The following is a 21,599-nucleotide window of genomic DNA, read 5'->3' as shown; positions in this document are numbered from 1 at the left end:
AATTTATATTAATAAATATATTTAAAATGTTCGAAGGAATAAATAGAAAATTTTAAAACAATTATCTGAACAGACAATGCAACACAAACAATTAAAATAAAAGTATAAGAATTTAAAAAATACCTAAAATAATAACTATGACAAAAAATATATATAGAGAAAACTATTTGAAAAAAAAAATAAACGCTGAACCTTTATTTACGCAGTTCGAATAGGTAAATAGAAATTTTTTAAAGAGTTATTCGAAAAAAACCATGCAACTTAAACAATTAAAATGAAATTCGAAAAAGAAAAAATTACTTAAAATAATAAGTTATAATTAAAAATATAATATAAAGAATATTATTTGGAAAAAAGGAACGATGGTGACTTTTTTTCCTCTCACGGGAAAGGAAACTAGGCTGCCATATATTAAGAAGTTCGCCAAGTGAAGTATTATTGGCGCAAACTGACAAAAAAGTGCCAACATAAATTTGTGAATTTCTCCGTAAATTTCGCTCCAAATTTTACAAAATTTCATATTTAGGCGTAATTTGAGACGTAGAATCGAAATATGTAAAAAAGAATTGGTATGTTATTTCAGAAAAAGTCCTACTTTGAGTCAAAATACCTATGTTAGAATAGTGCTATAAATAAATCTAATATATATCCTAAGTCGCGCTTTCGAGACATGAAGAACGCAATTTGAATTTTGTCAATCGGCCCAGTAGATCGAGAGATATAGGACTGTCCCATTTTTTTTTCGAGCAGTGTACATATATATATATATATATATTGCATATTTTCGCAATGATGTAGAAGTATAGATTACGTAGATGTTGATCAATAATGAACAGAAAACTTGTTAGCCAAAACAGATTAAATATTCATTTTTATTTCAATTGATATTTGTAGAGACAATTAACTTGGCATTTTAATCAAGCATATTTTGAGCATATACCTTTGATAGCTTTGTGATAAGAAGAGAAGCAGTAAGCAGCAGTCTATCTTGGCTGTGGAGAAGAATATATATATATATATATATATATATATATATATGTAATATGAATGAGATAACAAGCACGGCAGTAAAACAATTCTTTTATTTCTTGAAAAAACATTGGTTTTTTTTGAAGATGAATATTCTTTATACATCACTTATAAATGAGGGCGATAAGCGAGCCGGTTGAATGAATATTACCTTTTTTAAGTTAGGCGGTAAGTAGAGAAGCAATGACTGCAATCTAAGTGGAAAGAGGATGGGACAGCCAATACAACATATCCAAAATGAGCAACCGAAGCATTTTAAAAGTTTTCAATAGAACTACATTTCGGAATTAAATCTGGATGATCATAAATTCATGAAAAAATTCAGAGGGCATTTCTAAAAAATAGTAATTTAAAGCAATAATGAAAGATTAATATTTTTTTATAATTTCAATAAAGTATGCAATAATTAAGTACAAAGATTTTAAAAATATCTTTTTATGAAATCATCAAGATGTAATTTGCTCCAACGGGACCTAAAATACTGTAAAAAATAAAAAGTATAAATAAGATTCCTCGAAGCAAGCCAGGAAAATTTGGGCAAATTAAAAGCATTTGAGTAAATGTTAACACAAAACAAAATGCAAATCTGTTTAAAAATAGTTGCATATCAAAAATAACTATTGCACATAAAATGTTAATAATTTTATAATCAAAATTAAAAGAAACATACTTAATGTATTTTTGCAGTAATTTACTCGAAAATAAAGTTCGCAAGCAACTGCTAAGATAATTTTATATGTAAAAATTAGCGATATTTTAGGCTAACTACTTATTTTGTGAAATTTACACGCAACCATATTAAAAAGAATCGATGATCGCAAATGCGAATTTCATTCTTGTATTAGATTTATCCAGCTTTTATCACACTTTAGCTAATACCTATGAAAAAGAATTTCACGATTGATTTCATAAATATTACTAAAAGTTGCAAGGATATAGAGATTTGTATAATGAAAGATGTTCGACAAAAAATTCTAGGACGACATGATGATTTCTCACTCTTCTTATTCCTTTGTCGATTGATGACACGAGAATCTTCCATGATATAAAGCATATTTTAAATACTCTGGTCAATCAGAAAAGGCATTGAGCACAGAATTTTCTTATGAATCTAAACGTCCTGCATATATGTTTTTACCCAAAGGGCTGCTAATCTCAAAACGGTATTTTGTGCCGTTTTAATATAAACGAACCATTTTTTAAATTGTTGCCACAAATATTATCACCCTATATTATATTTAAAGAAATTAAATAATGAAGAATCTGAATGAATGTATGTATGCTTTTTGTATTGTGAAAAAACGATGGTACCTATAGCCGTCAAGTTTTGAATAACGAAAACCTCCACCTTCAAAATGGGTACCTGGACACCCGAATTTTGATTTTCGAATTTGCTTTATAACCTACTTCATATTTTGTAAAATTTTAACGAATTTTTGATTAAGAAGCTCAACGGTTTCAAAGCCAGCAATGGCAACACTATACCGAAAATACATTTTTATCTCTAGGGCACGAGACTGTCTTTTGAAAATTCTAAAGATATGCTGGTTTTAAATATTTCGTGCTATTGCTATTGAGTTGAATTTTATATGGTTTAAGGGCGAAGAACATAATATTTTATAAATAAATATAACACACAAAACGTTAAAAAACACTTCTTTCGGTGTAATATAAAATTTGAAAACTTTCTAATTTTTCTTTTTTATTATTACCTTTTAATTTTCATTTTAAATTTCAAACTATTCAACTACGAAAAATAAATCTTGTATGCGTGAGCGAGTCATTTTTTTTAATGTCTTGAGTGGATGCATGCATTCCCGCTCCAGTACTTTCAGGAGAAATTTATTATTTCATTGTTCCCTAGAAACTGGCTTATTATTTTTGATATTAATAAGCGTTTTCTCGGGGATTTTATTTTCAAAGTTCGCTGTATTTGTTTTACTGCTTTAAAAATCATGCGGATTTTTACTCTTCTTTTAAAGGATCAATACGTTACGAAAAAGGTATTTGATTTTTACTTTAATTACTAGGTAAATATGTGAAATTATTCCGTATGTTACTCTGTATTAAGTTTGAGTACAAAACCGGTCTTTTATTCATGTCACGTGCATTCGTTCCGAATATAAGATACGTGTAAGAAAGTTAAATAGTGGGAGAATATATGGTGCAAATCATACTACTTCGCATGGAGATCATGTTTGTGATTGTTCGCGCCTGTCCAGTTCTTTGAATTTCTAAATAAATAAATAAAAATCTGAAAGGTTTTAAATTTTTATTTATTTATTTAGAAATTTAAAGACCTGGACAGGCGCGAACGATAAGAGTTGTCGAAATCGAACGATACGATAAGCGTTGTCGCCCAAAAGAGTTAAGGTTTTTTACTCTGGTCGCTGAGCTCGCAGTCTACCAGTCTGCTGATGCATTCACCTCTACTAACCCAGTTTTTGTCATTTTAGCTTTTTATTTAACATAAGTTTCTTCGCACTTATGCCATACACAATTCAACAGCAAAATTACAAAAATTTAAAAAGCAGAATAGAAGTATACGTTTAGAATTCCCGATGCAGCATCAAGTGTTGGCATATATCTTTCTGTTTTTTTTTTCAGTCTTTTATCAGTTTATCATATCAATGTTCAGTTTTTTTTAATAAGATGGCTTTAGAAAGCAATTTTTTTACTTTTTATGATTAACTGTCTGTGTGTTTACTTTATTTATTAAATACCACGTTCTTTATTTATTAAATCATTATTTATTAAATATCACGCCACATAAAATTCAGTTCAACGGCAGAATCGCAAAATATTTAACAGCAGCATATCTTTAGAGTTTCCGATACGGTTTCATGCGCTGGAGATAAAAATGTTTTTACGTACAATATTCTTACTGCTAGCTCTGAAATCATTGAGTTTGTTAATCAAAAATTCGTTAAATATTCACAAAGTATGAAACAGATAATAAAACAAATTCGAAGTTCAAAATTCGGGCTTCCAGTTGCCCATGTTGGGGTGGAGGACTACGTTATTCAAAATTGGCTGGCTCTAGGTGCCATTGATTTTTAACAGTGCGATATGTATACATACGTTTACCCATATTCTCCATTATTTATATCTTTAAATATAGAACAAAACGATAATATTTGGTGGCAACGATTTGAAAAGTGATTGCAAATTTCAGTGCGCCAAGTGATCGACGAATTTTGAATAGTTTATTTTCTCTTTAATTATAAACTACGAAATAATTAAATTTTTTTAGTTTAAATATACGTTTTGTCTAAATCTCACTTTCGCCAGTAGGATGAGTCACCGACATTTTTGAATTAATTTAGTAAGCAGACGTTTAAGAAAAGCTGAGTTACGCACGATAGTTTACGTTACTGTTACCTGAGTAAAAGTTCGTAATTAACTGAATGCACACAGAATCAAAGATAGCTTAAACGAAATTAAATTTAGATTAAATTAAATTTAGGTTAAATGAAATTAAACAGATGAAACTAAAATTTTCGAAAACGCTTTAGATTTCTCGTACTCAAAGTACTCGTACTTCCAGAAAAGTACTCGTTAAGCTTTTCTTAGTATGACAAACCACAATTAGTAGGTAGCACTTCAAACTACTGAGAACGTCGAACACCAGGCAGTATAAAAAATCTTCTGTATAATAAGCTCTCGAAGTGATGTCTCAGTACCCTTAATGCTGTGAGCTAAATGCGGAACTCTGAACTAAACTCAGAAGTGATGCAGAGGTCTTATATAAGTTTTTTTCCCGTCAGCCAAGACATTTTCAGTACCTTCATTACTCGAAAGTGCTGGAAGACATATGCAATTAGAGTTACATAGAAGATCGGGCCAGTTACAGTTATACAAGTATCGAAACAAAATTTGGTACTGTTCTGTTATTAAGACCGCATCCAGAAATGCATGCATGTGTGAATGCATATATGGAGGTATGTGTTTATGTTTGCATGTGTATATGTATGCACGAATGTATGTGTGTGTACACATATACACACTACATTTCTGAATCCGGTCCGAAAAACAAGAACAGTACACAAAATGTTGCCAATTTTGGCGACTTGTAGCCAAATTAGTCTCTAAAATCTACTGTACAAAAGCATCGCCAGCTTGGAGATATCTCGCCAAGCGAGACAGCCATTTACCTCAGTGTTAAATGAAGTTGCCACTATCAGCTTATTTCACTTAAGGCCTTTCATGTTACATTATACAAGAGATATTACAATTTACATATAATTTCACTAAAAGTATTTATACATATGCAAAATTCACAACAATTTTTATATATCAGATTTTTCAGAATGTTGAACAAGACGAACTTCATGATGTATAGTAGCTTCCTTAAGTCTCGGAAACGATTATATATTTTCAAACCTAAAATAAAATAACATTTCTTTAAAAATATATTTTCAGCAGCATCGAATGGAATTTATATTGATTATTTTAACAGTCTTACGTCATCTTTCTCAGCAACAGGCCTCTTCAAGTATTTGTATGAAGTATATACGACGCAGTAGGTAAACATACTTCCAATTTCAAGGCGCCCAAGTGGAAGCGGCAAATACCAGAGTTTAATGAAACATAGGAAAAGCATTACAAAACCATTAAGAACACTTCTTCCCTCTTTGTTTTCTTTCACTTTAAATATTTGTGTGAAGATTGAAAATAATTTGCATTTTTTCTTTTTGTGGAACACTGAATGCATTTAAGATCGCTATATTTGCTCAAGAAGACTTATTTTTTTCCCACTTTGTCAGACTTTTTAGTTTTAGAAATTGCTTCATTCTTTGTTTAATAACTAAATTCCTTCAAATGAAAGCTCGAATAATTTTATTTCTGGGATACAGTGGTATAGTTTTTCAATAAATGAATAATATTTCCATTCCTAGTAAGAATAATTAAGACTTTAGTAAACTTGTTTTGAAACTTTTAATTTATATTGCCTCTGTGTTCGAATTGATAGTTGTAATATGTATATGGTATTGGGACTTTAATGTAGTAATTTATGAACGTGTTTGTGTTAAACTACCAAATTATTAGTAAAAAGGGACAATTTGCCCAGAAGGACTCGTTTCGGCATTTTGCGTCGATTTACGATAAGCGTTGTTTCACTTTTCAAATTGTTGCCACCAAATATTATCGCACTGTATTACATTTAAAGAATTAAGTAATGAAGAATGTGTTAGAACCCAGGCTCATTTGTTATTTTTCTTTTCATAGTTTGTCACTGCAAGAGTGGCAACCAATTGATCTTTGTTGTAGTTTCTTGTAGATCTATGGATTTTGAAATTAAATATGACGCTGTAGAATTTTATATGTAATGTTATTTTATTTTAAGTTCATTAGGAGAAAGGAGAACGGGTAGTTCTTGCAAATCTCGAACAATTTTTGGTGACGACGGAAGTGATCGGTAAAACAAGTCAAGGTAATTTTATTGGTTTTATCGAATTTAATTCTATTTGACTGTATTGAATTTATTTTTACTGAAATGGAATCGTTAATTGAGAAACGAAAACCTGTCAGAGCGTCTTTTACGAGAACAATTAATGCAATTTTGCAGGAATTAGAAAAGGAAATTCCTGACGAAGAATTTATAAAAACGAAACTTGTTACTTTAGAGCGTTTATCTGTTGAACTTAATGCATTTGATACTCAAATATTAAATTCAGAATTTTCTTCAAATGATCAGTGTGAAAATGAATGGGCGAAAATTGAAGAATACAAAGAAAAATTAGATTTAATACGAGTAAAAACGGAATTATTCTTAATCGCCAAATAATACACTCTGCTAGTACTATTCCGCCGAATTCGAACAAACGGAAACTGAAATTACCTCAAATAGAGTTAAAACAATTCGGTGGCGAAATTAAAGATTGGTTTCCGTTTTGGGGACAATTTCGGCGAATACATGAAGATAAAGAAATTCAAAACGAGGATAAGATGCATTATCTCGTTCAAGCGACCGTACCCGGTACGAGACCACGGGATATTGTAAACAGCTTCCCCGCAATTGCCGAAAATTATGAAAAAGTTATAGAAAGCTTAAAAAATAGGTTCGACAGGGAAGAATTGTTGGTAGAATTCTATATTCGGGAATTATTAGGTTTGCTTATTAAAAATGTCACTGATCAAAAGGGAAAATGCAGTATATCAGAATTGTATGACAAGTTAGAGTCGTATTTACGTTCGTTGGAGTCAATAGGAATGACAAGCGATAAATACGCTGCAATGCTGTTTCCGCTCGTGGAATCTTGCATTCCCGAGGAAATTTTACGAGTTTGGATTAGAAATTATGCATCAATAATTACAGTAGAAAATTCTCACTCTGAGAAATTGAAACAATTATTATTGTTTTTAAAGTATGAAGTGGAAGGAGAGCAGAAAATTTCTTTGGCAAAGGCTGGATTTAAATTGATTCGGGTGCCAAGAAAGAAAGTAGAAAAGATAAAAAGTACCACAGTGAACATTTCGTGCCTACAGCTAATGATTTATTCTCAGGCCAAAATAAAGCAACCAATTATAGTGAGAAGAATTCTTGCATATTTTGTGAAAAATTTCATGAAAGTCGAGATTGCTTTGTTGCTCAGAAGATGCCTCTGAGTCTAAAGAATGATGAAATTAAGAAAAAGAAGGGTTGCTTCTTCTGCCTCAAAATTGGACACAGGGCCAAGCAATGCAAGACAAATGTACGATGTTTGATATGCTCGAAAAGACATTGGGGTGTCATGTGTCCGGATTTGCCCACCAATCAAAAGAGCAATGATGTTGAAAAGAATAAAGAAGAGGAAATACAAAACGTATCACTTGCGAGCACTAATTTCCTAGATGAAGTGTTTCTTCAAACACTATTAATTAATATAGGCGCAAACAAAAAGCAGAAGACAGTAAGGGCACTTATCGATACAGGATCGCAACGTTCATACATATTAAAGGAGACTGCTGTAGACATAAGGTGCCACGCAATTGGATCTGAATCTTTAATCCATGCACTTTTTGGAGGAGTAACAACAAAGAGAGAAATTCACAAACGCTATGAAGTGAACGTTAGAAGCCTAAGAGGTGATTTTTTAGACGACTAATCTTGTTGGAACAGTTGAAGATTTGTGGACCAGTAGTCAGTTTACAGCCTGGACCATGGAGCTGACGTCGCAGGTGTTCTGTTAACCGGAAGAATTCAGAAATTAGAAAATGGGCTGACTGCTGTGGAATCACTACTTGGATGGACAATCATGGGAAAGGTAAAGATAACGTTTCAGAAAGAAACTTCTTGTCCATGTCTTCAACCATAACGTCGATGTCGACTCACAGCAGTGACATAGAAAACTTGTGGAAGCTAGAAGCACTGGGAATTACAGATGCCTGCCAAAGAAAGTAAAACTGATTCAGAGTTAGAAGAAGCAGTGTGGGATCCCTTTCACAAGACTCTGAAGAGGGTGGATGATCGCTATGAAGTCAGTTTACCTTGGATCAACGATAAAGAAGTTTTACCAAGTAACAGAGAAGTTGCTGAAAAGCGATTGATTTCCACGACAAAGAAGCTCATGTTGAAAGATAAATTCGAAACATACAATGCAGTGTTCGAAGAATGGCTCGAATCTGAAGTAATAGAAGAAGTAACAGAAGAAGAGGAACGAGTTAACAATCATTATCTTCCCCCACAGACCGATCTTCAAAGATAACTGTACAACAGCAGTAAGGCCTGTGTTTGACGCTTCGTGCAAGCAAAAAGATTTCCTGTCACTTAATGACTGTTTAGCAAAAGGTCAAAATTTAATTGAATTAATACCTAAATTGCTTCTTGAATTTAGGCAAGGAAAAATAAGGATTATCTCAGATATTAAAAGAGTTTTTCTTCAAATATCTGTTCAAAGATCTGATCGTGATTTCCTAAGATTCCTATGGTGGAAAAACATGGAACAAAGGGAAATAAGAAAATTTCGCCATTGCATAGTAGTCTTCGGACTAAAATGCAGTCCGTTTCTTTTAGGAGCAGTGATCAACTCTCATTTAGACCAATGTGAACCTTCTTTGAAGGAAGTGGCTACAAAATTGAAAAATTCCTTCTATGTTGACAACTGTGTCACTTCAGTGAATTCGAATGAAGAAGCAGAATACTTTATTGCAAAATCAACTCAGTTAATGGCAAATGATAACTTTGACTTAAGAGGGTGGGAGCAAACAGAACTGAACAGTGGAAAATCTACAATGAGTGAACCATTGAAAGTACTTGGTCTTCTGTGGGATAAATTATGAAGATTCTTTGTTTTGTGACATCCCTAATATCAACTTGACTGATCTCTTAGTGACAAGACGAAACTTACTATCAATTGTACAGAGAGTTTTTGACCCAATAGGTTTCACATGCCCTTTTACTCTCCTTCCAAAGTTATACTTGCAAAAGAGCTGGGAAACTAAATCGAGCTGGGATGCAGAGCTACCTGAAGATATTAAAAGAAAATTGTTGAAGTGGGTCAACGAATTGCCCTTGTTATCCTCTGTGAAGATTCCCAGACTACTTTCATTGACAGAAGGACAATCCTTTAGTTTGCATACGTTTGCCGATGCTTCACAGGGATTTTATGCAAGTGCAGTATATTTGAGAAGTCAAAATAAAGAAGTCAAAGTGACCCTAGTGCAAGCCAAAGCACGAGTGGCTCCCTTGAAAAAAAATAAGTATACCACGACTTGAATTGCTTGCTTGTCTTATTGGGGTGCGATTAGCATCATTTGTCAAGAAGAACCTTAAGGCGAAATTTCAAAGGAATATTACTGGACCGATTCGTCAACAGCACTGTTCTGGATAAAGAACGTAGAAGTTTGGAGCACTTTTGTGAACAATAGATTTTCAGAAATTAGAATCCTATCGGATCGTGAAAATTGGCATCATGTACCAGGTGCGGAAAACCCAGCCGATATGCCATCAAGAGGATGTTCTGTGAAGAAACTCATTGAATCAAGATGGTGGGAGGGCCCACCTTGGTTGGCACTGCCGAAAGAAGAATGGCCTCGTTCTATCCCAATCGATAATAAAGAAGAGGTTAATATTGAAAAACGTAAAGCAGTTATAGTTTCGCTAAGCAATGTTAGCGATATGTCTTCACAATTCTTTGGCTATTTTTCAAAGTATAAGAAAATACTTAGAATGATTGGGTGGATACACAGATTCATAGGAAATACCCGAAAGAGGAAAGAAGAAAGAGAATCAGGAGAGTTAAAAGTTTATGAATTGATAAGGGCTGAGAAATCTATCGTGAAGATTATTCAACATGATTCTTTTTCATCTGATGATATAAAGAAGCTGAAGTCAATAAGTGTGTTCAAAGATGACGAAGGCATTTTAAGTGTCAGCTCTAGGTTGACTGAAAGGAAAGACCATGAAAATTTTATTTATCCGATGTTACTTCCGAAGAATCATAAGATTGTGGAGAAATTGATAATTGATAAACAACTCTCTATGTCTCATGCAGAAATTCACGTACTGATGTCAAAACTTAGAGAGACGTTTTGGATCCTGAAAAGTAGAGCTACGATTCGAAAAGCTTTATATGCAAGTGTCAGGTGCAGGAGACATGGAGGTAAACGACTACATACTGTGCCTACTACTCTACCAGAAAACAGAGTTAGAGAGGCTCGTGTTTTCGAGATTGTCGGCGTTGATTTAGCTGGCCCATTAATTTTGAAGGATAAAAGAAAAGCTTGGATTTTACTTTTCACATGTGCTGTTTTCAGGGCGGTCCATTTGGAACTGATTTTGTCCCTTTCAACTCAAGGATTTTTACTTGGCCTTAGAAGATTTATTGCTCGTAGAGGGAGGCCATCGATAATTTATAGCGACAAGGGAAGCAATTTTGTCGGATCCAATAATCTCTTGAAATCGATTAATTGGAATACCATTGAGATAAAAGCCGCCACAAACAAGATCGATTGGAAGTTCAATCCACCCGCAGCACCATGGTGGGGTGGCTTTTGGGAACGACTTGTTCAAATGATTAAGAAGCTTTTGCGTTGAGTCCTAGGCCAGTCATGTCTGAATTATGAAGAATTGATGAGTGTGCTGTGCGACTGCGAAGCAACTGTGAATGCCAGACCACTCACTTATGTGTCAGAGGACTCTGATGATCTCATCCCTTTGACACCCTCCTTGTTTTTAGGCGAAATTCCAGTCTTTGGAGTTCCTGACTTGGATCATCTTGATAAAGTTGATTTCAACAAAAGACTGAGACATTTACAGAATTTACGAGAGCTCTTGAGGAAGAGATTTAGAAACGAATATCTCGGCCTGCTAGTGCAACGTCCATCTACAGTGCCGATTTTTCAACAGATAAAAATCGGGGATATAGTTCTTATTGAATGTAATGACAAACGCAAGGTGTTGTGGCCTCTAGCAAAGGTAATTGAACTATATCCCGGAAAGGACGGCAACATTCGAGTAGTTCGTGTCAAAACCATGTCTGGAGAATTAGTTCGACCAATCCAGAGAATATTCCCTCTCGAAATACCTTCATCTTTGGAGTCAGATGAGGCAAATGAAACTGAGAAGCAGGGTTAATACAGTTTAGTCTCAAAATTACCAAAGAATAATTCAGCTGCAGATTTATCAAAGGACATTAAGACTGTCGTGACTAGAAGTGGACGACAAATTAAAATTCCATCTAGATTTCTAACTTGAACACTACTTGAGTTATTTTAGAGTAGAAATTTAAGAACTTAATTTTTTCTTTTGTTTACTATTTAGCCTTAATATTTGTATGGACAGTATTTTTTATATTTTGTTTTGATTGATTAAGTATATGTCATCAATCAAAAGGTGGGAGTATTGTTAGAACCCAGCCTCATTTGTTATTTTTCTTTTCATAGTTTGTCACTGCAAGAGTGGCAACCAACTGATCTTTGTTGTAGTTTCTTGTAGATCTATGGATTTTGAAAATAAATATGACGCTGTAGAATTTTATATGTAAAGTTATTTTATTTTAAGTTCATTAGGAGAAAGGAGAACGGGTAGTTCTTGCAAATCTCGAACAGAATGTGCATGAATGTATGCATGTTTTTCGCCGCAACGGTACCTAGAGACATCAAAATTTGAGTAACGTAATTTTGCATAGAATATGGGCATGCAGAAGCCCTAATTTGAATCTGAAATTTGTTTTATTATCAATTTCATATTTTGTAACATTTCAACGAATTCTTGATTAACAAATTAAGCGATTTCAAAGCGAGCAACGGCAACACTGTGCGAAAAAAAGAAACATTTTTATCTCCAGCGCGCGAGAATCGGAAATAGCTGTGTATTGGAAATTTGAAGGTTATGCTCATTTAAAAATTATTTTATGATATTGCTGTTGAACTGAATTTCGTGCTCTGAATACGTAGAACATGTTATTTAATAAATAGAGGTAATACACAAAACGTTAAAATAAGCCCCTTTAGACGTAATTTAAAATCAGAAACCTTTCAGATTGTATTTATTTATTTTTTAAAAATTTTCTCTAAAATATGAGAAATTGATTATGTTATATCAGTTTAACAGTTCAAAATAATAACAACACATATTATTTACTTCATTTATTTATTTACGTATTCACTTATTTAAAATTTATTTTATTTAAATAGATTCCTTTTATCTTGACATCAGACAAAAAATTGTTTTTAAACAAAAGGCTTTTATTACTTATGCCAGTAGCTCGAATAGTACAAAATGTTTGAACTCAGGGGTATGCAAAGGAGATATCAATACATTTTTAATCGTAGACAGTTTAGAGGAAATGTTGACAAACCATGCTTTGCAAATTTGTTATTTTAACAAACTTGTGTTTCTAAAATTTGTGTCTATGCGATTTTACTAATTTTCTGCTACTCCATAACTTCCTTGTGCTACCTTAAACATTTTTAACGGATCATAAAGTGTATATATGTTAATATAATATGGCATCTGTTAAAAATAATTTATAATAGAAAGTAATAGGCTAGTTTGCTTAGGTTTAAATAAAAGCTGAAACTTGTGTAATCGTAGCACATGAGAGCTTCTGTATTTAGTTTTCAAAACCAATCGTCGGAGTTTCTAAGTGTCTGATTGATTGCATTGCTTAAAATGTTAATGATCTATGAGTAAAATTTCAAAACTTAAGTCAGTGTATAGCTGATGTGTTAATTAAAATAGTAATTCAGTAGCGTGATAAAATTTGGTTACAGGCTAAAACATCGCAAGTACGACACATCGTGGAAGAGTGATTGAGTGACGGAACAACGCGGACACCATCTCTCTATCATATATTTAAATGGTATAGCCCCACGTCCAAATCTATTTTTATTAAAACTCTACAGATTTGATATAAGATTTATCCTAAATTTAATAACATTAAATGATGTTTTATAAGTGAGGGTTTTAGATATTATTATATTTTTAAAGTGCTTTTTTATTTATTTCTAAAATTATATTGTTTCAGTAATTATTTAATGCTTATTATTGCATTTTTATATTATCTAGCACTTAAGTAATTGGCAACAGCAGGTTGAAAAAGTAATTTACAATTGCTACTTTTATTCAGTTAGTTTGAGATACTATTGTTGTGAATATTTGCAAACATTTTAATGCTTCTTTTGTTGTATTTATGATTTTCTGTAATGTTGCAATATTTCTTATTATTTTACTTATTTATTATTTATTTTATGCTAGTTTTACAGTTTATTTTGTGTTTAATTTAATTTTTGGCCACATATTTTACATTCAAGTGCTTTTTTGTTGCGTAGAGTCGTAGATCTTTTAATTTTGAGTAAAACGGCTTTAAAATTGTAAAAATAGCTCAATTAGAAGGCAAAATTCAGGTAATTTCGATTCTAAGGGCCCTCGGCGACAGATATTTGGAGATTTTTTGCCAACTTGTTGACTTTCTGGGAGATTTGCGAAACCATATTCTCGAAGCCGTACGACTGATTCTTCCAAAAGTTTCCAGAGCCCATGCTGGAGGACATAAATATAGGTGGGATTTCTTGAATCTTCAGCTGTAAATCAGTTTTGAATCAGCAATGAAATTTAGCTTAACTGCTAAATTTCACTGCTGAGAGCGATTTGAGGAATTTTACTATTTATTTCGTATGCTAATAAGGAATTCGTATATATGGGTTTTACTGAGTTATTTTCAACTGCTTATTGTGTTCTATATGCTGTTTGTTATTATTTTTCTACGAAATTATTCATTTTCTCCTGCTCACTTGAACTTATTATTTTTAGTCACATCAACAATCCAGTAGTTAGCAACAACATATGGTGGAATTTTTGGTTTCTTTAAATGCCGATAACCAGAAAGATGGAAGAACAGCTAGAAGCTTCTAAGATTAGAACAGAAATTTGTAGAACCAGTTTCATTTATACACAACTTGTCAATTCAGCCTGATTTGAATGTTTCGGCTTAGGCTGCTTTGAATAACATTTCGGTTCAGTTATCTCCTCCTGCAATTGAAGTCTTATCATATGACGGATGTGCCTGAGAAATCATTATAAAACACAATTTAAAATGATTTTTCAGGCAAATCCGTCACCAGAGCGTTAAATCTGGCAGCCTCGTGCGTTTCCAGCCGAAAATCTTCCGGAAGCTGATGCCGTAATTCATTCTTTAAAACTGCGATTTGGAGAATCATTTATCAAGGATTACGATCGGCTGCAGCTTAAGACTCGACAGCAGAAAGCAAGAGAGACCCTTCAAGAACTATCAGTTGACATCGAAACTTTAATGCAGTTAGCATTTCCTAATTGCGGTCGAGAAATTAAAAACACATTGAGTTTCCGTTATTTTGTAAATAATATCAGGGATCCTATATCTAGCAAGTTTTCGAATAATGGATAATTAAAATCTGAAGAGTGCTCTAGTGCATATCATGAAAGTGCAGTCTGAGCAAATCTTCAGTAGAAAGGATCATCGGCCTGTAGGGGTGTCTGTCCTATAGATGACATAATGTTGAACATGAGTGCGGAAGTGACAAAAAGAGTCGAGGCGATGGAAACATCCAGGACGAAATGGAATAATGATAAAAATAAAGTAAAATAATGGAACTATAAGGGGGGTGCCATCTACAAAAATAACATTATGCTCCTCCAGTTCAAAAGATGAAACATAAGTCGAAAGATCAGCGGGAAATCTGCGTTCTTCAAGTATCTTCTGTTCATGGCGGCGATTAAAGACAATCTGCATAATAGTAAACGCAGGAACGAACATGATTATTCTGCGAGCTGATACGATTAGGCGATTGAACGGTCACCCACTGTATACGGCTTTATAAATCTACAAACTGTGAATGGAGAAAAAGAATGTCATTCTATGGCGAAATGCCTGCACATCAAGTTTTGTATCCGAAATATGTGAGCACATAGTCTATGTGGCTGATATAATCGATCCATGCAACTTCGGACTTAACTTTGTAAAGGACTATAGACTTTGTTTAAATGTCAAAAATAATGAATTGCGCACCTCTAATGACCAAGTACCGGTGTTTAGAGTAGATGAAAATGAAATTAACTGCAACATAATAATTCCTCATGAGTATATTACTATCCCTCTAGGAACCGAATACATCATCGGGGCTGCAATAAAATATCACGAGAAGTTGATCGTGGAGATTACTGATTTCTCAAAGATACTACACGTTCGTATGATTTTTAACTGCGGATGCCTCGTGCACTTAGCAAAAGAAAATGTTACCAAAAGGATTACCAACATAAGTGACAGATCTCATTCTTTAATGGAAACAGAGGATATTACTTCCTGGGACAAGTGTCGGGTGAAGTTCCGCCGATCAGTCCAATTAAATTAAAGCATTTAACTGAAAATACAGAACTGAATGCTAAATAGATTCGAGCTGCAAGTCATTTAATAGGGTAAGTTAAACATATCTTCTCAACCTCGCCAAAATGTTACTGGTCGTAGAAATGTGACCCAACATCGGATTGACGCTCGAAACCATTCACTTATCAAGCAACATAGTCGGCTTCTTTTATATGGAGGTTGAGAAACTCCTAAGAATATGCATAACCAATGGCATTATTGAGCCATCGTCTAGTCCATGAGCATCCTACTCATCGTCTTATCTCGGAAGGAAGAAGGGTTCATGCGATTGTGTGTCAACTAAAGACATCTAAATAAAATTACTAAAAAAGACTGATTCTTTGTACAACATCTTAGACGCGTTACTAGGAAACAAATGGTTTTCCACTTTGGATTTGACGAGCGCTGCTGATAAATGGAAATAGAGCCTCAATATCTGGAGAACACTACATTTGTTTCCAGTTTCTCTGACAGTTTGTAGTAATGCCCTTTTGACTGTGCAACTTTCCAACGACCTTCAAACTTCTAATAAAGTTATGAAAGGAATGTCATATGAAGCATAACTTGTAATCTCGTTGACATTGCGCACGTTTGAAGAGCATTTGAAAAATACCTGAAAAGTACTACAGAAGTAGTTTAAAGTTCAATCCTTCGAAATATAAATTATTTAGTCGAGAACGTAGCTATCTTGGTCATATTATCTCTGCCGAAGGTGAGCGCACAGACCCTGATGAAATCAAAACTGTCGTCCTCAAGATGTTCAATAGGTAAGAAGCCAGCCTCCGCACTTACTGAAGAAGATTTGACACAGATTTCAGTCAAACTGCTAGGCCTTTACACTGCTTAACAGAAACATAGCAAAAATATTCATAGACTGATGAATGTGAAAAAATCCTAAAGAATGGTTTGGCTTCTACTCCTGTATTGGCTTATCCCCAACTAGAATATGACGTCATCCTCGATACAGACGTCATAAATGAATGAAATAGAGCTGTTCTTTCAAAAGAAAATGATCGCCAGTCGTGTGTTATTACCTACTTCAGTAAAAGTCTTCCTAAGCTGGGAAGAAATTATTGTGTTACATGAAAAGAGCTGTTAGCCACGGTTGAAGACCACTAGAACATTTCCACCACTGTCTCTACAACCGAAAGTTCCTGTTTCACACGCAGATGCGTCATTAAGTTAGTTTTTTAGTTTATAGAGTAATTTCTGTGTGCTTTTGTACTGTAACTGAACGCCCGCTTGTCGAGTACCTGGGAGGTATGGAGTTCGAATCCCGGCGAGGGATTGCATATTTTTCTCGTCAACAGCATAAAAAACCTTACTTATTCTACAGTGGTACCAGAACTTAAAAAAGGTGGTGGATTTGGCGATTGGGTCCTCTCATTCCCAATCGCTTTCTAAACGGGAGAGCATATAAGGTATTTTCTTACTCCTTTGTGCATGCCTTCGTGCTGTAACTGGAAGCACGCTAGACGCGTATTCGAGAGACCTTCAATTCGAATCACAGCAAGGACATTGCACATTTTTATGTTTCTGCATCTATATAATCCTATGGCTCTGCAAGTTAAAAAAAGTCCGGAGGGTCGATTAACTAAACGGATACTGTATTTACAGCAGTATGACATGGAAACTCAACATCGCAAAAGAACTTTGTATGGAAATGCCGATGTGCTTTCAAGAAGACCTTGTGCAGAAAAGTGCAAACACTTTCGAAAGCCGTGTTAAAATATGGCTTTGAAGTTCTAAGTAGCCTGACAAATTAAAAGAGACTCTTTCACATCACAGACGAATAACTGAGAACGAATAACTGAGAAAAGCTCAAATGATAGGTCCTGAATTGAGTCCATTAACGGAATTAATGAAAAAAGCGAACGGAAACCCATCTGTCAAGAAATGGCATCATTTATTTCGGTGATGGAAAGATTTTGGGCTTTATGGGATTCCTTTCACCTGTGAGGTGAAATAAATCTTCGTCGGCAGATGGGATGCTAACAATAGAAAGAGTTTCAAATGAGAGCTCATCTTATCGAGTTTTGAAGTGTTTAGTATTTTGCCGGAGCTTCAAAGAAGGCACACAGGAAATCATTTTAGTATAAGGAAAATACTCCAAAAAGATCGTGAACGTTTCTTTTGACACAATGTCAAAGCAGTTATAAAAAAGTGGGGTAAGTCATGTCATGCATGAAAAGGCCCCCTTCAAATGCGTACACGAAGATGATTAGTACCCTACAATGTATACATTTGTGTTCTGCTGTAAATCGAGACATGGGTAAATTGAAAACAAAAGGGGCTGTTATGAGGACTGAGTTTACCAAGCTGTATAAAGAAACTGAAGGTGTTTTAATAGATGAGAAATGTGAGACGATTAATGTCAAAGAGAAGAATATTATTCTTTACCCGAAGTATCAGAAAATTTATGAAGATATGCTCCAGTTGATGATAAGTGAAGCTGGTGCATCTCAGATCCTGAGGGAGACGGCTACTTATGATGAATACGAAGTAATTAATATTCATCCATTTAAAATTTTATGTTGAAAATATTGGGCAGTATAAAAGTCAAATTGTTACTGAATCCCCTAAATGTAAATTACCCAATACTGAATTAAAAAGCTTCAATGATGAATTACTAGAATGTCTTGATTTCAGTAGTCAGTTCTTCAAAATACATGAAGATTATAGTTTGGAGAGAATAAGTTTCAATATTTGATTAAGGTACCAACGCTAAAGAAATTGTACAGAGTTTTTTGCCAACTGATCTAAATTATTAAAAAATGATTATATCGTTAAAAGATCGATTCTAGCAAGAGGAGTTGCTAATGGAGGTTTATTATACGTGTGATGTTGAAATTAGTTATTACAAATGTTACAATTTCCTTGCAAATTCATGATGTTTATGATTAAGTTGGAATCGGCTATGGCAGCACTCGAATCTTTAGGCATTACTTCTGAAAGATGTCAATCTCTGTTGTATCCTCTTGTAGAAAGTAGCTTATCACAAGATATTTTACGAACATATAGAAGGAACATTGATACTGATCCTGCCTCCACCGGCCGTTTAGAGAAATAAATGAATTTTTTTAAAAATGAATCTGATGTCATGCAACGAATTTTTACGGCAACGGATGGGAATGGATTAGGAAGAAAAGATTTAGAAATTCGAAATAAAATGTTGGGAAATGAAGAGTTGAAAACTGCATTAGAATTGTTAGTGCAAAATTAGACAAAATTTCTTTCTGTTTTCTGTTCTAAAATGCGCTATAGCGAGGATTGTTTTTGTGCTCAGAAAACGCCATTCGACGAAAGACAAAAGATTTCAAAAACGAAGCTTACTTATTTTCGTTGTTTAAAAATTTGGCAATTCTAAAAGATACAAACCAAAATTTAAATGCATAGTATTTAGTAAGCATCATGTTCCATTAATATGTCCATTATTGTCTGAAAAGAGGGATGAAATTGTTTTAAATGCATAAAGGAACAAAGTTCATCTTCTCTATGTCTTCACGCACTTTTACAAGCTTTCAAATTAAATGCTTGGGGGGCCAGCTAAATGCATGCTTGCTAGAGTCCTCATAGATACAGGATAAGAACTAATGCATATTCTGAAATAAATTGTTTAAGCTTAATTTATATCCTCTGGGACGAGAAACAATAGTACTATTTGATGGGCACAGAACAAATGAAAGAAACAACTCACGTTATAAAGTTGAATTAGGAAGTCTAAACGGAAGAGATGATCAAAATTTTGAAAATTTTAAATCAGCCAATCTGTAGTGATGTTAGTTTCACAAAACAAGGTACACAGATAAAAGATATTAATGAGCTAAATATGAAGATCACTGATACCCTTTCCCAACCAGGATAAATTCCAACCAGGATAAGTCCGTAACTTACGGTATACGGAGACTGAATAAGTGATAGTCAGAGGTCATGTGAATTCGCGTAATTGTGACGTTATAGAAAACCATGTGATCTCCGAATGTCACGTGCAATGTTTTGCTGCTTTTCAATTTGTCTCTTAATACTTCAGTTCAAAACATTCTGTTTACACTGCGTAGAGATAAATACGAAATTACTATGAATGTAGTAATTATTAAACGAAAAACGTTCCTACAAAATCTTTCTTGCCGAGCTTTCAATTTTAACAAATGCAACTAGTTGTAACATGAGACTTCTAACGAAATAAATTTTTATTTCTGTACCGCACAGACCATGAGATTCCCAATTTCTTATTATTCGGTTAAATTCTGTCTTCATTCTTAACAAAGTCTCATTAAGTTTTATCATTAGGCTGATATTTCTTTTTTGTCTATAGCAGGTATCTCCAAATTGCGGGGCTACTTCTGTTAAATATTGGTCATATTGAGACGAAGAGTATTTTTTTAAAGTGTGGCTTTAATGTGAAATAGAGATCGCGCTAACTCGCAATTTTGTAAGAAACAGATTGATTAGAAAATTTCTTGCATCTCATGGCTGCATTTCTGCCAACAGATTTCAGAAGAAACTTTTGAATCAGAGCTTTTTAAACTCGCCCTTGCTAAGCAGTCATGTGTTAATACAATTGTATATATTATTAGTAAAGCTATCATTGAGTTTCAGAAACAGCTGTTTACAAAGTATAAAAGGTTTATTCCAGTTTCTCTTGTGAACAAAGCAAATTATGAGACATGGTAACCATACACCATCTATACAAATGATCTAAATCTGGAAATTTAAAAAGCAAAAGCAAATGATGTTTCTCGAGTGAATAATTCAAGATGAAACGTTTGAAAAGAAAAATTTAGATTAATACATACTTCTTATGAAGAAACGAAGGAAAATAGTCGCTTGTGATTAAAAGTTTTCTTCCTTATATACTTTTAATTAGGAAGAAAAATTTGCCGGTTATATGAATAAATAATTAAATCAATATATGTAAGTATTTTTAAAAGACTAAAAGCTGGAAATTATTATTATCTTTCGTGTAAGTAATTCCATTTGTTAAGAGCAAACGCAAACATATTTTAATGAATAGCAAACATTCTTTTTTCGATCACAACAATCAGTTTAGTGTTTTGTACGTTCCGTCGTGAAAAACTTAAGAACTTAATTAAGGAAGATGCAGACTAGGAAATTAATTTACGTATTGTCCTTCAGAAATACAATAGAGTTTTTTCTCATATGTTAGGGAGTAAATTGCTTCTTTTTCAGCACATATTATTTAAAACAAAATTAAATACTTCTTTGAGTGTTAATTATTCAGAAGTACATACATGTAATACCTAAAAAAGATTGTGCTGTTTTGAAAAGAACGCATGAAATGATGTAATCATATAAAATTATTTTGAAATGGTTAAGTATTTTGCAGTTTAATGTAATTTTCAACATCCTAAAATCATTTCTAAAATTTGAAATGCACGAATGAATTAAAAATTTTAGCGAATTTCTTTGTGACACATAAATTTGAAAAGATGATTGCCAAATATCGAAGACAGATTTATTGCAGCGGCTAAAGAATATTTCCTGTAAAAATTTGAATATTCACTTTACATAGATAAGACCAATCATATCTTTTTCTCTCTTTCCTTCTTCTTTTTTGTGACCTTTCCTTTAAAAAAAAAAGACTCATTAAGGTTTTTTATATAATTACATATATCTGAAGTACATAATTTCTTTGCTTTCAGGGGAGATCATTTCAAATCACAACATTTTCTGATTATGAACAAGCATACCGGGAATTTAAGGTAAGGCATTAAAAAGCTATTT

Source organism: Stegodyphus dumicola, chromosome 1 (genome assembly GCF_044657685.1).
Source record: "Stegodyphus dumicola isolate Sdum_Otavi_A_Nest chromosome 1, ASM4465768v1".
Taxonomy (NCBI): Eukaryota; Metazoa; Arthropoda; class Arachnida; order Araneae; family Eresidae; genus Stegodyphus; species Stegodyphus dumicola.
This window is presented reverse-complemented; position numbering follows the sequence as displayed.